This window comes from Anolis carolinensis, chromosome 1, assembly GCF_035594765.1.
Source record: "Anolis carolinensis isolate JA03-04 chromosome 1, rAnoCar3.1.pri, whole genome shotgun sequence".
Lineage (NCBI taxonomy): Eukaryota > Metazoa > Chordata > Lepidosauria > Squamata > Dactyloidae > Anolis > Anolis carolinensis.
Window position 1 is genome coordinate 231,230,345 of NC_085841.1, and position 20,782 is coordinate 231,251,126.

General features: G+C 39.0%; 1 long non-coding RNA gene across 1 annotated transcript; it reads right to left on the bottom strand.

Moving 5' to 3' along the window:
* Positions 1-11,484: 11,484 nt before the first annotated feature.
* Positions 11,485-19,871, bottom strand: LOC103279160 (uncharacterized). Its single transcript, XR_010002243.1, has 3 exons — positions 19,804-19,871; positions 15,913-15,996; positions 11,485-11,582 (listed from the first exon to the last, which is right to left on the bottom strand). It is a non-coding gene; the product is annotated as an uncharacterized LOC103279160 (long non-coding RNA).
* Positions 19,872-20,782: the final 911 nt, after the last annotated feature.

The window sequence follows — 20,782 nt, forward strand, 5'->3', positions numbered from 1 at the left end:
CATATATCCTACTAAGTTAAATATTAGGCTTGAGCAAATTTTTCGTTAGTTCGTTAAATTCGTTTAAAATTCGTTTCATAATTACTTTTGAATTGATATTGAACCATCTGCTCACTGCCTTACAAATATTACGAATTTGAATAATAAAAGTACCTTTTTTTCGTTTGTTTCTGATGTCTTCGGATGTAGCTGTAGCCCCTCTGAGAGGAGAAGCCATGTTGGCATGCCTCTCAGCCAATCAGAGCAGAAGAGGGAGGGAGGGAGAGGCATGGCCATCGATTTTAAAAGAAGAAGCTTATCTATAACTGGATCAGCCAATCAATTAAAAAGAAACTTGCAGGTGACATGGCTCGTTGGTTGTTGCAAACCACAGTCTGTCACGTCTCCTGACAAAATTTCACAATGCACAGTTGCAATGCAACACACTCTATCACAGGCATGGACAAACCTGGGACTTCCCTATGGGTGTTTTGGACTCCAACTCCCACCATTCCTAACAGCCTCAGGCCCTTTCCTTTTGCCCCTCAGCAAAAGGGGCGTCACGGGCTCAGCCAATGGGAGGGGGCGAGGGGGAAGGAGGCCGAGGAGGAGGAGGAAGACGGAGGGGGAAAATGGCCGCCGCCGCCTCACCTCAGCTCAGGCCTGGTGTCTCTCTGTGAGGCGGGAAGGCGGCGGATGGAGCCGGGAATGGAGAGACCGAGAGAGACAGAGGTCTGTATAGAGACACGCAGAGATGGAGGCTGGTGCGGGGCCCGGCGGTGAGGAGTAAGAGGCCCGGGATGCGAGGGGGTGTGGGCCAGGCCCGTCCTCGGCTGCTCCCGGGGAGGGAGGGAGGGAGGGAGGACTACGACTCCCAGGGGCCCAGATTCGCACCCTCCCTCCCCCCAATACAGGTCTCCATACGACGCCACATGAACTTGAATGGATACTGTGGTTGTGTTGTCGAAAGCTTTCATGGCCGGGATCACACTGTTGTGGTATGTATTCCGGGCTCTATGGCCATGTGCCAGAAGCATTCTCTCCTGACGTTTCACCCACATCTGTGGCAGACATACTCAGAGGTTTTGACGTCTGTACGAAGCTAGGCAAGTGGGGTTTATATATCTGTGGAAGGTCCAGGGTGGGAGAAAGAACTCTTGTCTGTGGGAGGCAAGTGTGAATGTTGCAATTGGTCACCTTGATTAGCATTGAATAGCCTTGCAGCTTCAAAGCCTGGCTGCTTCCTACCTGGGGGAATCCTTTGTTGGGAGGTATTAGCTGGCCCTGATTGTTTCCTGTCTGGAATTCCCATTTTCTGGGTGTTGTTCTTTTACTGTCCTGATTTTAGCTTTTCTGTAGCTAAAAATGCATATAAAATTGATTCTATAGGGAGGATAAATGATTGGATTTCAACTCCTACAGCTTAGCTTTCTCTGCCAATAATGGTACCATACCAAACTAAACCTCCCAAGATTCTGTAGCAGTGAGCCATCTTGGATATTGTAAGGGATTTATTATTATTATTATTATTATTATTATTATTATTATTATTATTATTATTATTAGACCTTGCTCCCAGGAAGGTGCCTTCGCTGTGGCTCCCAACTTATCTATCTACCTTTCCACATATTCTCCACATTGTGTGTATGTGTATGTATATTATATATACATGAGCCCCGATGGCGAAGTGTGTTAAAGCACTGAGCTGCTGAACTTGCAGACCGAAAGGTCCCAGGTTCAAATCCCGGGAGCAGAGTGAGTGCCCGCTGTTAGCTCAAGCTTCTGCCAACCTAGCAGCTTGAAAACATGCCAATGTGAGTAGATCAATAGGTACCGCTCTGGCGGGAAGGTAATGGCACTCCATGTAGTCATGCCGGCCACATGACCTTGGAGGTGTCTATGGACAACACTGGCTCTTGGGCTTAGAAATGGAGATGAGCACCAGAGTCAGACATGACTGAACTTAACGTCAAGGGATACCTTTACCTTTACCTATACACACACACACACACACACACACACACACATATGCAGGGACTATATATATATATATATATATATATATATATATATATATATATCACACACACACCAATTTAACAAAGTTTCAGCCACAAAAACAAAGTTTCTGAAGTAGAACAATGACTTTCACAGTAAAGACAACCCAATTTAACAGGAAATAAGACTTTCAAACCAGGAACAGATTTCTGCAATTATTAAAAAATGGTTTATTATAAAAGCTATGAAAATTCGCCAAAAATCAGAGGATAAGGGAAACGTTCCAAATTTTCGTGAGCTATCAGTGTTAAATGTGTTCTACCACTGTACCAAGTTTGAAGAAGATCACTCAAAAAATGAGGGCGGGAGAATCCTGTAAAATCTCCCCTCGTGCTGTTTTTTTTTGGCCACTGCGCATGCGCATCCGCCATTAACGAATTACTTTTGAAACTAACGAATTTTCGTTAATTTCAAATTTTTGGGGGGGCAAAATTCAGAAATGACATCAGAAACGAAACGCTGGCGCCCCCTACTTTTGAAACGAGTTTAGAATCAATTTTTTCATGGATCGCTCAAGCCTATTAAATATGCATAAGAAAGGAATGCCATTCACCACAATAAGGCAGGCAAACTAAGAGTTAGCGATGGCCCAAGATCACATGGTAAATTCCATGATGAAGGAAGACTTGAACTTTGGTTTCTCTGTTCAAAGTCCAGCAGTTTAGAATAGTCATTATACAAACCCTGGCTTAGATCATCTGTAAGTATCAAAAACGATATGAAGTTTGAAACATAGTAGAGGGGGGTAAACAATCAGTACCCGTAATTTGCATAATCTGGATGCAAATTGGAACATTTGTACAATTAGAATAATTTGCATAATATGCAAATTAGACATCTGGATTTGAGGAAGGGGAATATGGCAACCCTACCCATGGACTTTCTCAACAATTCCTTCCCTTGTTGATGTTTCCCACATTTTCAATGTTTTCCAAGATTAACATACATACAACATGTGTTCTGAGCCACTCAGTCCTGGTATAGGGGAAGAAAGAGATCTCAAAGGCTTTGAAGCCACCTAGCAAAACAAAATCAAATTTTCTTCTTCCCTAGCACCACATACCCTGAAATTGCTCCTTATAAGGAAATGCAGAGAAGCATAGAAGTACTCTGAGACAAGGGTAAGGTTTTTATCACCAAAGAAAAATAAACACACATGCATATATCCTCCATGCTCAGAGAAAATGTTCTGTATTTTAAAAAATATTTACAATTTTTTATTTCATCTTTTTATTATGTTGGTAAATATGTCTGATATGCTATATTATGTTTATTTAAGTTCTTACTTTTTTCATTAGTTATTATAAGTTTATATTGATGTTGTTTTATTTATTGTACTGATTGATTTGGAGCCTCCAGTGGCTCAGTGTGTTAAAGCACTGAGCTGCTGAACTTGCAGACCAAAAGGTCCCAGGTTCAAATCCAGGGAGCGGAGTGAGCGCTGGCTGTTAGCTCCAGCTTCTTCCAACCTAGCAGTTTGAAAACATGCAAATGTGAGTAAATCAATAGGTACCACTCCGGTGGGAAGGTAACGGCGTTCCATGCAGTCATGCTGGCCACATGACCTTGGAGGTGTCTACAGACAATGATGGCTCTTTGGCTTAGAAATGGAGATGAGCACTAACCCCCCAGAGTTGGACACGACTAGACTTAACGTCAGGGGAAACCTTTACCTTTTACTACTGATTGATTTGTTGTTTGTCTGCTTTCCTAGAAACTGCCCTGAGTCCCCTTGGGCGTGTTACACATTTGTTGTTGTTGTTGTTGTTGTTGTTGTTGTTGTTGTTCTTGTTCTTGTTGTTATTGCCAGTACAGGAATGCCACCGGTAGCACCAGTGTTATACAGTTTTCCACTAGGCTGTATTTCAGCTGAACCTCAATCCTTTGGATCCGTCTTCATGTGCCTCCCAAAAATGGGCAGGTATCTGAATGGCTGTTTTTGGTCTGCAGCCAAAAAAATGCAGCTAGATCTGGCCCATTGGTGGCAATGTGTGTGTGTGTGTGTGGGGGGGGGGGGGGTCCCGAGCTCTCCTTCCTGTCATTTTTGGGACTATTGGGATGAAAATGGCCACACTTTGAGGACACATCTACCACTGTTAAGTCACAAAGTTTCAGAATCTTTGGGTCATCCCCTGATTTGTAGGAATTTCTTTTCATTTTAGAAATAAAATCTTTAAAAAATTCCCAAAAAGGTATCCCCCACTGGCTCCACCTTGTAACTTCTCCAGGAGCAGCAACAGGACACCATTCCTTCCTGCCAAATGTCAAAGATGCACTTCCACATCACACAGCCCAGTGCCCACTATTATACTTTCTTTACTAATAAAAACAACAACAGCAACTTCTTCCAAAGCTTTTGTATTTCTTGTTCTCAAAACATACTGGAAGAGGCCAGCAGCCTAATATCCGCAATCAAGCAGCATGTCCCCTTATTTGAAAAAACACTCCTGTATGATCCACTGGGGAAAAAATTGAAAATGTATTGTGGAAAATCTAGCCATGTTTGAAAAAAAAAAACAGTTTTTGGAGCATATTATTATTCAATGAATTAAAGAAGGCAGAGAACACAGAGAGAAAAATAATAAAACAACAGAGAGAACTTGTGATGAGATGATAAAGGAAAGAAATTATCAGATATTGGTGGTAAGTTTAGGTAGGTAGTTAGGTAGTTTTGAGAAAGAGGCTTTGCTGTTTGCTGGTATTTCTATAATTATTAATAACAATAATCTTTCCAGGGAGGAGGGGGGAGAGATAGGAGAAGAAGCTAAAGACTTTAGTAAAGGCTAAAGGGTGACTCAAAGCTCAGAGCCACCCTAAAAGAAAAGCACACCCAACCACAAATCTCCAAACCCATGCACTGCCCCCATGCACTTTCCAACTCCCAGTCCCACTAAATAAAGAATCAAAAATATAAAGGAAAATATAGGAAAATCAAAAAGTTTCAATGCTAGAGCGAAGTCAAGCCAAGCCAAAAGCTAAAGCTGAGAGCAAGCGGCAGCCCCTCTCTCTAGAGCCAGGATGCAACTGAGCAATGCACTTACCCCATGAAATACACACAGCTTGTGTAAGACACGTGATGACTTTCTTCTGTTCTGATTGGCCCAACAGCCAAGGCTCACAGAGAAACCCCATGCAAGAATGTGGCAGCTTCTCTGCATGTTGTATGATCTCAAATAGAAGAGAAGGTAGCTGCAACCAGCAGCCATGTGGGCCATTTCAGTTAAAAAAATACCATGGTGGCAGAGCCCTTGCCATTACGGGCGTCTAAACAAGCTGAACAAACTGAAGAAGCCAAAGGCAAACAGCCAAAATGAATCTGTGCACAAGCCTACTTTCCAAATGTGGCAGCCTTGAATAAAAATGCAGCTCTTAACACATGGATGCTGACCGACAATTACTGATTTCATTCCAAAAGTGCACTGTGTAAGAAAAATATGATTTACAGATACTTTTCTCATTTATTTTTCAGGTGTACTGATTCACAGTGACAATGATCAATTTCGCAGGTGACTAAATTGATGCCTTTGACTTCTAAAAAAGATTTCATCTTCTCTATATGACGAGAACCACATCAATAATGATACCCAAGAAATCAATATTACTATTTAGACAAAAAGTAGTACTATTGTCTATATACTCTCCAACCATCCCAGTTTGGCACAGTCAGTTCCAGTTAATCATCTGTCATGCCACTTTTTCATCACCTTTTTAAAATGTCCTAGTCTCTTTCTCTTCCTTTGCTTTTTCTTTTTGTCCTTTTCTTACTTCTGTGCCAGCAAAATCAATACAAATGCAAAAATTATTTTGCACGCTGTTAATTTAGCAGAAAGGAGAGGATAAGAGAAGATTGTGTTTTGGCCTTCCTTGTAGGCTCAAGCAAAAGCAAACTGCTACAGCATTTCCCAGCTTGTGTATTTCCCCTCATTAATAATGTTTGCCATCTTAAGCAAGCTAGAAAGTTTCTTAACCACACATGTCCAGCTTTTCATCTGTGAAATGTTCCTGTATTTATGATGGACAGGAAATTTCTGAGAAAAGTGAAGCCATAACACCCTGGAACTGTGTCCACTTCATGAAATGATTGAAGAGGAAGTATATCCAGTCCTTTTCAAATAAAAGACAACATTCTTCCCTCATCATCATAGTAATTCTTCTCTATGTGTTATTTTTCTCGGAAGGTTTTTTTTAAACCATGAACCCATCTGACAATTTAAAATAATCCTCAAGATCATATCAGCATTTTCTGTACCACTCTCTTCAAAGGGTAGAGTGTGAAAAGAAGACCGATAATGTCAAGAAGCTGACATGAGAAGAATTATAGGCATTCAACTATCATTAAAAGGACAATAACATACAGCTTTATGGCTATTTATTTTTTTATGAGAGACTTGGCAAGGCTTTGATTGAAGTTTTGATGGCTATATGCTTTCCCGAAAGACTTAGCTCTGTTTGAAAACTGGTCTATAATTGAAATTGATTTTTTAAAAATAATGAAATATGATAATGTGTTAAAGTACATATTCCTAAGGAGGATTTCCTCATTGATTTTTGTTGTATTAAATCTGTTTACACATCAAAAGACCTTCTGCTTCCTTCTTTCTATTGAGCCCTTCCTGTTTTCTTTGGGACTGTATAAAAAAAAATCAAACTAGTTTCCCATTATCTGATTTTTTTCATCAAGAATTATTTTAGCATGATGTTCCTTCATGTAGACTGCCAGACCCTCTGCTGGTAAACTTTTCACTACTGAGAAGTTTTTTTTCCTCTTTAAAATATTATTTCCATTGGATTAGATCTGATATTTACCATCTAGCTTGCCCATGTGACTGGTATGTCTGTAAAAAATAATAAACAGCCCTTGGAGCTCTGCCCTACTAATCAATGGAGCTGCGATGGCCAAGGTCTCCCCAGGCTTTCATGCATCAGCATAATGGAATGGAATAACAACTAGTTGAATGGCACCTTCTTATCTGTAAACCCATCTTGAAAAGACATCAAGGATTCAGAGTTTTGATATACTTATAAATATGCCATCACTTTCTTTTCATGAAGTGATTATGCAGCTCATTTTTCTATGTTCCAGTCAGCAAGTGTCCAAGGAACCAGGTGGCTGGAGTGGAATTGCTATCAAGAAGTTATTCTAGTCATAGTCAGTCATAGACTATCCAGCAGGATATAGGGAGGTAATCAGTTAGCTCAGACGTTATACAGCAAATCAATAGTCCAAATAAACAAAGACATCAAGGGCTAAGATAGAGTCAAAAATTATAGCCAGCCCAAGGTCAACAAAACATGAATATCAGAATACTACTAGTCACCAATATAGAATGGTTGCAAACAACAAATCCTCTAGGGAGCTGCTGGGAATCTGTAGCTGTCTCAAGACACCAGGTGCCTAATAATAATAATAATAATAATAATAATAATAATAATAATAATAATAATAACAACAACTTTATTTTTATAGCCCGCCCCATCTCCCCAAAGGGACTCGGGGCGGCTTACATGGGGCCTTGCCCAATAAAACAATCAAATATCAAAACACAGCAATAAAACAGTTTTCCAATAAAAACATCAATTACAGTAAAAACAATCGTTAAAATCAACATAAAACATACAATATTAACACTGGAGACTAATTCATAGAACCCAGGCAAAATGCAACATGTGCCGAAATGGGCCGAAATGGGGAAGGTAATTTCACAGTTGAAATGGACAAATGCCTAGTCAGGCAATTATTTAATAGTCACTTAGATTAGTGTAATTTTGCCTTCTCTCTTGATCGCTCTGCAAAGGATGGCAATGTGTCCTCAGTATCTGCCCCCCCCTGCTGTGAAGTTGGGCCCCTGTCTGCTTCAGTCCTTCAGAATCCATCAGGAGCTATAAATCCTGGCATTCTGATTTTTGTGGACCTACAACTTCTGATTCTAGAGGGTGAAATACATCAGTCATGTAAGGACTAAACTTCTCCACTTCTAGGAGAGGCAGGTCTAGATGAGCAGGGGCATCCATTCCTTTAGTAAGGCAATGGCTCTCCTTACTGATCTAAAGGAATTAAGTTCTCCAAAAAATAATGAACCAACATGATTGGCTGGGAGAAATACAGTTGCACTGAATTTTCAAAATTCATATAAGCTTCATGAGTCATTTGTAAGTTGGATGTTTCTAACTCAGAGAGTGTCTGTATTTTACTATACATTTAAGTCAAGGGCAGGTTTTGAAGCCAAAATTATGGATTCTGATAAGACCCATGGATAAACCAAGTGTTATTTGATGAAGAGCAGAAAGCACTAGCATTACTTTGCGGAGCCAGTTGCACCTGGCTGCCACTACCATTTCCCTGCCCAAGCACTCAAAAACACAAAAGTGGCACCATGGCAAAGAGAGTAGAGGGGATTGGTGCTTCTTTTAGATTCTTCAGGATAGACTAAGCATCCAGCTTTCACCAGTCTAGTCAGTTAAGAGAATAATTTCTTTTTGATCAGAGTCAAGGTACAGTATGTATGCTGACCCATGGATCAATCAACCCAGGGTTTTTTCGGGACAATTATTTGACTAAAATGTCTAGACTTATAGATGTAATTATAGGGTGTATCAATTTCCATAATTTTGGCCACACACCCTGCCCTCAACTTAGATACGTGGTCAATGTATACATGAGTGTATACATAATCCAGCTCATAGATATACAATGCTTAGGCAGTTGAAAAGATCAAATAACACTAAATGAAAAGATTTGCATTGATAGTTGTGGTAAACCTTCAGATTATTTCTAATTCATCTCACATTTCATATCAGGACACATTATTCTGATCTAGGCAAAAGAAACCCTATAAGAATAAAAAGAAAGTATCCTCATTTTTCTTTTCCCTGTAGTCTTTCATTTCAGCATTCCAATTCAATTTTATTTATATATTACAGTATATTCTCACTGATTAGCAGTGCACTTCTTATCTTCAAAAATTGTCAGCCCCCCTAGAACGAGTAAAATGATTCTGAGAGGACTGCGAATCATAAGGCCAGGATTATGTCTATCTCAAGCTTCCAAGCTACTTCTCTAATGAAACTTAAATCCCTTTTTAAAAGCCCCAAATTCATATAAAGTTCTGCAGGGCAGTCATTTGCATTGAAGCCTTTATATTAGAATACTGATGTGTGAAAATTCATGTTTCCTTTTATGCATCTAGGAACGTCATATCTTGAGAAGCTGTCGTCCCTAAGTTATGCTGCTGAAATGTTGTATAAAATTTTTCCCCTTGAACTTGTCTTCATTTAACCTCCTGTTCAAGAAGATCCTGTTCAAGAAGATAATGATCCATTTTGTCTAGCAATCAGTTGCTTCCTGTGTTATCTGAAGTAGCACTGGCGCTTTTATCCCACAATTACTTTTAGCAATGCACAGTTCCATATCACGTGGTTTGACCAGCTTCTATGCTAACAATGTCTTACCAATAGGTGTTAAAACTGCCTTTACGGATTCATCGTGAGAAGTGTACATTGCAAGACAAAGCAAGGAAACTACACAGGTCAGAAGAAATTAGGGGTGTGTGAAATAACAGAAATCTATTCTGTTTTAATTTTGAATTTTGGGTATTCCCTCATTCCGTTTTTAGGAAGATTCTGGGAGATTCGAAGGGGGGCCATTCAGATTGGAATTCAAAATCCGGAGTTTCATTTCCTTTTCGATAAGATTCGGTCTATTTGTGCCAATGAGAGAACTGGCGAAGCCCATCTTTCTGTCATTTTTATGGGTACTGGGTTGAAAACTTGTCACACTTGTACATCACATTTCCAACTGTACCTGCCAAGTTTCAGAATGTTTTGCTCATCCACTGATTTGTAAGGAAATTTCTAAAGTTTCTTCTAAGAAAATGTCTCCATGGTGTGCTCCCCAGCCCAGATTGAGAAGCTCCCTCAACAGCAGCAACAGGAGAGGCTTGGTCAGAATTGTAGCTCACCCACATCCTTATGCATTTTCTAATGGGAGCATTTATTAAAAAAAAAACAATAGGAAAGAGTGAGTTTTTTTCTAAGAAATAACGTAACATATGACCAAACCGATATTATCTAACATCCAAAAGCAAATAAGGCCCATTTCAAATAATCTAGGCATTGCCGGGTGCCCAAGCTAGTAAATAATAAAATGAACTATATGAAGAACCCAAGAAAGCAGAAAGAAAGAAAAACTTACATTTATTGCCTCAGGGAATCCTTCTTCAGATAGGAAAGTCAGAAGTGCATTATAGCAAACCTAAAGTGAATTTATCATGGGGCTTTTCTTGGCAAGTTTTGTTCTGAGTGGGATAGCCATTGCCTTCCTTTGTGGCAGAGTGTGCCTTGTGCAGTTTCCATGGCCAATTTGAATCATGATCGGAGTCTTATGGGGGAAAGTGGATGGATTTGTGGATTTTTCACCCGATAAGTCAGGCATGGGCAAACTTCGGCCATCCAGTTGTTTTGGGCTTCAACTCCCACAATTTCTAACTGCCTCCTGGCTGTTAGGAATTATGGGTGTTGAAGTCCAAAAAAAGTGGACGGCCGAAGTTTGCCCATGCCTGCGATAAGGGTTTTAGTGCAATAATAATACATTTAAACAACAGGTTAGAATTAATGGAATTAGAACAGATATCCAATTTTCTGTGTAAGCATCCTTAATCCACTTTGAAACGTTATTGCTAGAAATTAACAGAATTGCACTTCTTCGTTGTCTCTGATCAAAACCTTCAGTTTGCATATGTGTTTGCTTGCTGCATCTCTTAACATTTGTCACATTCACTAGAGAAGGAAACAATATGGAATTTGAGCAGAGCTCCTTTTCACTGACAGTGCTAGGGGTTCTGCTTGAAGAGCACTCTTGTTTTACCTGTAGCACAATAGTTTTGGAAGAAGGTAATTTATTTTACAAATAATTATCCAAAGACATGAAAAGAACAGAGGTTGTTCAAACATTCTAACAATGTTGTTCTTTCACTGAACCTTATCTTCTTTCCCTATGTGTACTGAATAGGGATGTGGAAATCTGTCATTTGTCAATCGACTTCTCATTGTGTTTCTCTATTTCCAATTTACCTATCAGATTTTCAAGATGTGGGTTTGCTGTTGAAAAATGTGTACATGCTCTGGTGTGTGTCTTCAAAACGTGTTTATTTTTCTGATTCACATTTTTTTTACTGACTGGTGTATTTTTCAAATATTTCAACATTTGTAGTTAAGCGTTATCTGAAATAAGTCTCTTCATACACATACATGGTTTTGCTCAAAATGTGTTATGGGCCTCACAAGCATAGACAAGTAAGGAATTGTGTGCTCTGTTCTGTCAGTCTCATAAGTGCAAAACAGATAATAGTATTTTTATTTGGAAGTATGAATCTGATGAATGTCACTTTCATCCCTAGAGCAGGACAAATTTGGACAGCATCTATATAATGCCAGCTGTTTAGAAGGGGGAACATGTGGGCAATTTTAATCAAAGAGGTACCCTGTATGCCTTTTGAGGTGGTACAGTCCTATGTGAGATTCTGCAGGCTTGAATCAGCATCTCTTATCTTCATGAAGGAAAATTCCAAGGGGAAAATATTCATGTAAAGTAAGCACAAAAAAAAGAGAGAATTAATTATAGCATCGTAGAAACTGCAGTGCCAGGAATAAGAGCAAATGATTAACAGATGGAAAACAGGTTGTTGACAGCTGTGGCAATTTTCATACTGTTAAATGTGTTGGGTTGCGGAAAAACTCCTCTGAAGAGGGAACTGTACAAGAGGATGGGGAACACTGTATCATTAGAAGCATTCCAAATTAGTCTAAATGAAACACATATATGGTAGAATAATATCTAGTTTCCACTTTCCCAGGCTTAGGTAAAAGGCAAAGGTTTTCCCTGACATTAAGTCTAATCGTGTCTGACTCTGGAGGTTGGTGCTCATTTCTAAGCCGAAGAGACAGCATTATCCGTGGTCACCACCAAGGTCATGTGGCAGGCATGACTGCATGGAACACTGTTACCTTCTCACCGGAGCAGTATATATTGATCTATTCACATTTGCATGTTTTTGAACTGCTAGGTTAGCAGAAGCTGGGGCTAACAGCGGGAGCTCATTCTGCTCCCCAGATTCGAACCACTGACCTTTCGGTCAGCAAGTTCAGCAGCTCAGTGGTTTAACCTACTGCCCCACTGGGGGCTCCTTCCCAGGCTTAGCATTTGATTTTATTCATAGCTGTGCTAACCAAGACTAGTTTACATGGAATCTACTGTTCTTTTGATTTTGTTTATTGTAGTGTATATTTTCTTTTATTGTATTGTTTAATGCATTATGATTTGTTGTTTTATTTATATTTTGTTATATTGTATTGTTCTGGGCATGGCCCCATGTAAGCTGCCCCGAGTCCCCGTTGGGGAGATGGTGGCGGGGTATAAATAAAGATTATTATTATTATTATAATTATAATATCTATGCTCTGACATTGTACATAATAGTTCTAGTTTTCCATACTTGTAAGTAGCACAGTTTGAAATTTTCATTTACCAGTTATTTCATTCATGAACAACATTTCATTTACCACTTATTTCATTCATGAACAACATTTTGTACATTGTAGAAAATCATTAGTAAAATGCAGAATTCCATAGCATTTTTGAAGAATTGGTCTGTTCTTTTCTAAATTTATTTATTTATTTGTTTGTTTATTTGCATCACTTTTACCCCGCCTTTCTCCCCGAGGGGACTCAAAGTGGCTTACAATAAATAGGCAAAAATTCAGTGCCTAAAAACAATGTGAAAACAACAATTCATATAAAACAATCTACAAAACAACAATTCATATAAAACAGATACCATTGCAAAATGAAATCACATTATATAAAATTTTAAGCATGTCCAAGATTAGAAGCCCAAAGTAGCCTTCAAAATCAAGCAGGAACAATTTTATAATACACATAAATGACACTGTTAATTTTTCAGATAATATATTCCATCTTTTAATACCACAGAATTGGATTTCCTTGCAAAGATAAGCATTTCATAATTCACAAAATGGGACTGGAAAATATTAAGCAGATTTGAAAACCACTTTAACTCATATCAAGGAGGAAGTCATCAAACATGTCTTTAGTTTTGATCATCTTGTGTCAAGATGAAAAATTTTGAAATCACTCTCTTTCTATTACTTTAAAATGGTTAGGGGTAAGAGATGAGTAATGCCAAAAACAGGATGGTCATTACTGGAGTAGGAAATAGTCTCCTTTCCAAAATTTGAAGATGCCACTAAAATTTTAAATTGTTCTTAGGACAGAAGACAGAAACTGGACTTGAACAGGAGCTTAAATCTTTCTATTCCTCTGAAAACAATGGTCATATGAAGATGCTGGATCTTGACTAGTGACTGATTTCAGTATCCCAAAGAGAAATGTGAGAAGCTGTTTGTGTGACCTGACCTTTGAGTCCAATTATTTCATCTCAAGCTTGGGCAAGAAACATGTGAGTCACAAAGTTTGGAAGAATAAAAAGAAATCCTTGTCCATTGTACCTTTTTTCACCCTATTTTCTTTCTCTCTGTGTGTATCTCTCTCTTGCTGTGGTTTCTGTACTTATAGCTTAGACTAACCTATCCCTCAGGACAATTTCTACCATGATTGCAAGGGATTTTATAGGGACTGTATAATATCTATCACTGTTTCAATAGACATTTTAAGTGACACTGGAGTCAAAAGTCACTGGAAAAAAACAGAGAAGCTGTGAGTGTTTTTTAAAGTGAATTTTCCAAGGTCAGGAGCAAAATACACATGCCTTTTTCCTGTAGGTTAGAGATGCCAAACTTTACAAGATTTCTAATGCAAAAGGAACAGATTGAGAGGGAGACTGGTCAGATGGCAGTATTTGATTATACAAATTTTGGATTCCAGTCCAATACTCCAACAAAAAGTATACTTATTCTTGAAAAGAAAAACAATATCATTACATCTGTATCTGTAGATGCATTAATCTCTTTCAATTCCTGCTTTAGGACAATGAGAATTTTTGCCATTGTTTTTTTTTTTCTTTTCATTTTGGAGTTTCATTAATCATGAGTGGATGTGAAAAAATCAATTATTATAGTAAGCTAGTAGGGCAGTTTTATTTGTTCTATTGTGCATTATGTGCTGATATTTAAAGAAGTCGTGGAATTAAAGAGCCACAACAATGATATATCATTGTGATTCAAAGGTTTCTGCTAAGGGTTGACTAGCAGTTCAGCCAAATGCAGAATCATAGCATCATAGGGTTGGAAGAGACCACAAGGGCCAGTCAGTCCAATGCCCTTCTGGCATGCAGGAAAACAATCAAAGCCACCCATGACATATGTCTATCCAGCCTCTGCTTAAAAACCCACAGAGAATGAGAACTCAACCACTCTCCAACACAGCAGCATATTCCACTGACGTCATTGTCAGAAAGTTCTTCCTGATTTTTAGATGGAATCTTTTTTTTCCCTGCAATTTGAATCTATTGCTCCATGTCTTACCATTTCATCACTTTTAGCATCTTAGGACACTCCACACCCCCAGTCCAGTGATGTTGTGTGATGGACAGTGTGTGGAGGCCCTGCTCACAACCGGAAAGGAAGAGTCCTAGGAAGATTCCCTCCAAACACTGGAGTCTACCCTTGTTGTGCTTGTTCCAATGGAGCCAGGACAGAGCCGTGCCACTTTCGCGACGCTTCCACCATGTGATGGGGAAAATGTTGCTACAATGAAATGGTGTGCATGGCAATGGAGTCACCATTCATCCCTGCTATTTTGCCATGGAGTCTGGCAAAACGGTACAAAGGGAGGGGGGTGGAGTGCCTCGCATGATGAAGTTCCTAGTCTCCAGAGCAGCAGGAACAACTTTGACCCCTCCTCAATGTGACATTATTTCAAATATTTAAATATGGCTATTTGGTTCAGTAAATCAAGCTAGCTTAGTTTTAGTTTTGAAAAGGCCTGAGGTCTCCTCGGACAACAAAACCCTTCTTCTATTCTGTTTCTTTTATAGCTTTTTTTTTCTCCACTTCTCTCTCCTTGTTTTTCTGTCCACCACACTTCCTCAACTCAACTTCTTCCAAGGTTCTTTTTCTAAATGTCTCTTGAGATTCTCAGTGGCTTTCTTTGCACCCTCCTAACACGAGGTAGACACACATATACGGGGTGCTTTGAATGTGATTTCCTGCTTTTTGGCAGGGGGTTGGACTGGATGGCCCATGAGGTCTCTTCCAACTCTATTATTCTATCTATCTATCTATAAAAGAGTAATGGAATCCTGGCGACCGACAAAACAACAAAACTAAACACCTCACAACTTCGAAAATTGACAGCACAACCCCTCATCCACGCCTCTAAAACATGCCTCTACAACAAAAAGAAAATTAGAGGGAGAGGAATAATTGTTTTTATCCAATTGCTGCCAGTTAGAAGGCTAAGCTCTGCCCACTTGGTCTCCAAGCAACCCACTCAGCCCAGGGGACAGGCAAAATTAGGCCTCACTTAGGCCTCTTCCACACTGCCTATAAAATACAGACACCACCAGACAATGCCACAGCAACACGTGGCCGGGCACAGCTAGTGATTCTATAATTCTATGACTCTAACAGCACTGGACTATGTTAATTCCTTCCCCTTGAGATGGAACTCCTTCCATAAAAAACAATTTATTTATTTCATTTATTTCAATTATTTATACCCCGCCCTTCTCACCCGAGGGGACTCAGGGCAGCCAAACCTCTTCACAGACTGAGAAATTGAGAAGTACATTCATTACAATGTATTATTTCCAAGATAATGCAATACAATGAACAAAAACTACTTTTATCTGATTGGAAAGTCATATTTTACTGTAGAGGAAGGTGCCACCTTGTACTCACTTTCCACATTATCTGAATGAGATCCATGAGGCTATTTGAAGAGAAATTTCTGGTTGCCCCCACAGCATGCCTGGTCTTCTGTTTCTGTTAATATAAAGATTGGTAAAAAGACAGAAATTGCCACATGTTATGGTTAGGGAGGCAGCATAGAGAGAAAGGTGTATTGGCAGGGACCATTATCTCACTACTGAGTTATATAGTGAATAGAATTACATTTGGCCTACAAGATCCTGGATCTATGACTATAGGTTTGGACTTAACAATACCGTTGAATATTGCTAAATGGCACTATGTCACTTTACTCAAAATCATTTCATCCAGTACATTTAACTAATCATGAAATATGCCAGGTAAAGCAATGAATGAAATAAATCTGATGAACTGTCAACAAGTATATTACATGCATGGACCTGGAAGTGAAAAATAAATAACATCAGTTAAATGTTAATGAAATGCAAAAGTACAATCTGTGACAGTTCAATTAAAGCTTAAATGTATGCAAGAGCAGCACAGTGAGCATTCTCAGCCATTGTAATTGGTGGTAATACAATTATCTTATGTTGCCAAGTGAATTAACACCTCTGGTAAGATTAGGGGTGTGGGAATCAAGAGAGCATCAAGAGCACATCACTGGAGCTCTAACAGGAAAGTAGAGAAAATCTCCAGGTGCCCGGAGATAGCTTTTACAATGGGATGTGCTTTTCTTTTAAAGCAGTGGCTCTCAACCTGTGGGTCCCCAGGTGTTTTGGCTTACAACTCCCAGAAATTTCAGCAAGTTTACCAGCTGTTAGGATTTCTGGGAGTTGAGGGCCCAAACATCTGGGGATCCACAGGTGGAGAACCACTGTTTCAAAGTCATGTTTTTGAATAAGAGTTCTTAGCTTAGTTATGCTTAGATGAAACCTATTCAAATGATCTGGATAAGTAAGTCTACTAATTTAAGTCAAACAGATTTCTCCAATCTAAAGCTGAATTTCCAGTAACAGAAAAAATAAATCTAGGTAATTTCCTCTCCCCACTGTGGCCCATGAGAAAATTGTTGATCCTGATATTGGGGCAGTTTTTAAGGCTGGGTTAAAAAAAAAAAGGAAGTGGGGTAATATTTCATGGTTGGTGCTGCAACGTCAGTATCAAGTTAGATTGAGGCCAAAGTCTGGATTCATTCCACACCTTGAAAAGCAGTAGTCCATAAAATTATACTGTAAAGCAAGCAGTAGGCAAATGTTTTCAAAGATATGTCAAGAAGACATCCTGATTCAGTGTTCTTACACACAACTAAGTTTTAATACAACTACAGTGTTTCCTCACTACTTCGCAGTTTGCTTTTCGCGGATTCGCTGTTTTGCGGTTTTTTAATAAACACTAAAATAATAGTATAAATCATTAAATAATATTATAAATCCCTCTTTCTACTTCTTTCCTAAGGATAAGCCAAAGGAGGGAAGGAAGGAAGGAAGGAAGGAAGGAAGGAAGGAAGGAAGGAAGGAAGGAAGGAAGGAAGGAAGAAAGGAAGGAAGGAGAAGCTGAAGGAAGAGAAAAGGAGGCTGAAGCAGCTTAGTTTTTGCTTCACAAGGTAGGGGCAGACAGAGATGCTACTTGCCAGTGGGATTGTAAACAACACAAATACAGTATCCCTGCTTTGCAGATTTTCACTTTTCACGGGTGGTCCTGGAACATAACCCCCGTGGTAAGTGAGAGAACACTATATTGCAAAAATAAAACAGGAAAGAATTGATGAAAAATATTATATATTATGCATAGCTATGAACAGAACACATTTTTTGCACTGCTATTCTAGCTTAATGAGTAAAAGTAGCACTATAATTAAGAGTTCTTACAATAAAAGCTTTCAGAGCATAAGCTGAGTAGTGAGCACCTAGCTTTGCTGCCACTTGGTTAAACTGTTTTGATGTTGGCAATATTTATTTTTTGCTTTAAAATTTTCTCACCTATTCAAAGCTGTGTTCAACAGGCACTTACGAAATAGTCAACATTTCATTGTTTGGTGTCAAATGAAACAACATGAATCAGTTTGACAATCATCTTTCTCTTGAACACACAATAGATGTGTTGAGGAGAGTGCCATTTATGGGGATGGAAATAAATCCTCCTACCCAAAAGATCTGGAATTGGCAGATGGGTTGCAAATGGATGATAGAATAAATGCCATTTGCAAATGCAGCTCAGAGTAACCAAATTATGATATTTGTTGTAGTGTGCAGGTGCCACATGCTAACCTAATCTCACCAAATCTTTCTGCAAACATGCTTCTGCAAACTGATGAGGTTTTTTTTTAAGTGCTTTGCAACCACATTTTAGTTAGCCCTTAGGGTAATGTAGAGGGCTTGTTCACATTCAAATCAAAGATAGTAAAATTATTATCACCCAATTTGAGGTTGAATGCAGACTCAGTAATGCTTGCAGTAGACTTACTAAATCACTAGGACTTAAGTTCTTAATGACAAAAAAGAGAAGTCGTTTATTTTAATGAGTCTTCCCTATTCCACAGCAGTCATACTATTAAGGATCATGGAAACATACTAGAATGTGCACCATCAATACCACATCTCATTCATGCAATTTCACCAATTCGGCCAATTATTCTGCAATAGTACTTCTGTACACCCTCATAGCCTCTCCTGCCTGCACAATGGATATTCTGTAATATTTTAAAATTATTTTTGAGTAATTTTACAATTTTAGCAATGAAAAACAAAAAATGCAAATATAATTGTAAATTATATAGGAAACAGAATGCAAATAACTTGGGAATATTGGGGAGGGACTGATTGGAGGAGAAGGAGAATCTCATCTCTGATGTCATTTTATTGGCAGCATGCTGGAACAGAGACAGATTGGACTACAAGCAGGCATGTAGCCAGCGGAGGGGAGGGGGCTTGAGGGGCTTCAGCCCTCCCCCCCCCCAAATTCTCAGTCCGTGAGAAGGCCTTACATTCATTATTTAAACTATGTTTATTCATATCATGATCTGATCACCATGCTCAATATATCCCATATGCATGGGGGTATTGGAATAACGATACAAAAGGTTTACTAGGGTCCTTTCTCACCCAGACTCAGCCCCCCCCCCCCCCCAAGCCAAAATCCTGGCTACCCTACTGACTACAAGTAAGATGATGGGAACATCATGGGATTGCAAACTATATATTTTGCAGTGGGATGTGGTTTCAATGCTAGTTTACCTGCTCATGTGATAAAGTTCTGATCCAAATCAAACCAATTCATTATTTCTTCTTTCTCTCTTGAGTCAAAGAGACTTCTTCCAAAGTAGGGAACCTTTGAAGTGCTACTACAAGTCTTTTCTACAATTCGTCCCAGGAATATGTTTGTCAGACTTGGATTTTCCAGATAACTAGACATGGGTTTTCACCAAATATCTGTCAAAAGTTTTGTTCACTTTATAGAATCAAGTGTGTAATTACCGTGTTTCCCCGAAAATAAGACAGTGTCTTATATTAATTTTTGCTTCCAAAGATGTGCTAGGTCTTATTTTCAGGGGATGTCTTATTTTTCCATGAAAAAGAATTCACATTTATTGTTGAGCAAAAAAATGAATTTATTATATACTGTACAGTAGTTGTCATCACAAACCAGCATAACCAGACAAACTGTGAATCCTATCAATAATTTCTTGTTACTACCATTATTTCCATGTACAACACTCTATGGTATGTACGTGTACCAATCCTGCATGCTCTGGTGTTCTGTTTGGCAGGTGTTGGGCATGCTTCCAAACAAAAACTTTGCTAGGTCTTACTTTCAGGGGAGGCCTTATATTTAGCAATTCAGCAAAACTTCTACTAGGTCTTATTTTTCGGGGATGTCTTATTTTCGGGGAAACAGGGTAGGTGTCATGATCTTAACTCTTACCAAGATGTAATAGGTTTCGGAAAACACGGAGGCTTCTTTGGTGTTGGTGGATGAAGGCCTTCTGCTTTGTTACAGCATTATGACATCATAATCACACTGAGTCTTAAGTATATGTATCAAGGCATTTGATGCCTCAGAAATTCCTGAAATTTTAGCTGGAAGTCCAACATACAATAATGAAATAGTTGGCCTAAAAGTGGGGAAGGATCAGATGAAGAAGAGGAAAGTTGTTCATTTTCATTGTCAACGTAATTGCTGTATCCTTAGGCAGTGCTCTTCATAGGAAAAGCAATAAGCATTCATTCCATAAAACGTGAAAGGACAGCATCAACTTTCAGGGTCACCCTTTATCCCAGTGATCCTGTCAGCTTGTCTTAAAAATGCAGAGACTTGCATTTGGGACATTCAGCATAAGATTGCATGATATACAATCTTAGTGTCCCACGACAAAACAAAAGAGCTATCAATAACGTCTGTCAAAATGTCATGCTTATATTTTTATCTCACATGCCAACAAGAGGAAAGGGATACAGTTTCTGAAGGTGAGCTGCAGATATTGCAGACTGAAATGGAACTTCAATGCACCTTGGTATTTAAGTTCTTGAACTGAAAACAATTTTTATCTTAAGCACGTGGGATGCATGCTTATTTCACAGCATTAATTTTTCCAAGTTAAGATTCCCCTTTCAGAGGAGTAGAGACCCTGCAACATGGATTGAAACCTAGAACAATTTTGGCAGCATTGTTGCTGTGTTCATTTACTTCTGCCTTCTTAGGTTCAAGAGGGTTATATGGTTACATACCCCTTGATGGCCTAATAAACCAAGCTAAGAGTAAATAAATACACTGACATAAATACAAGGCCTAAATGCACCAAGGCAACTGCCCAAGTGCTTCTGATAGTTTCAACATTATCTAGTCATGTGTACCTCAATGACAGGTGAATTAATCAGCAAACATGTAATTTATTTCTGTATGA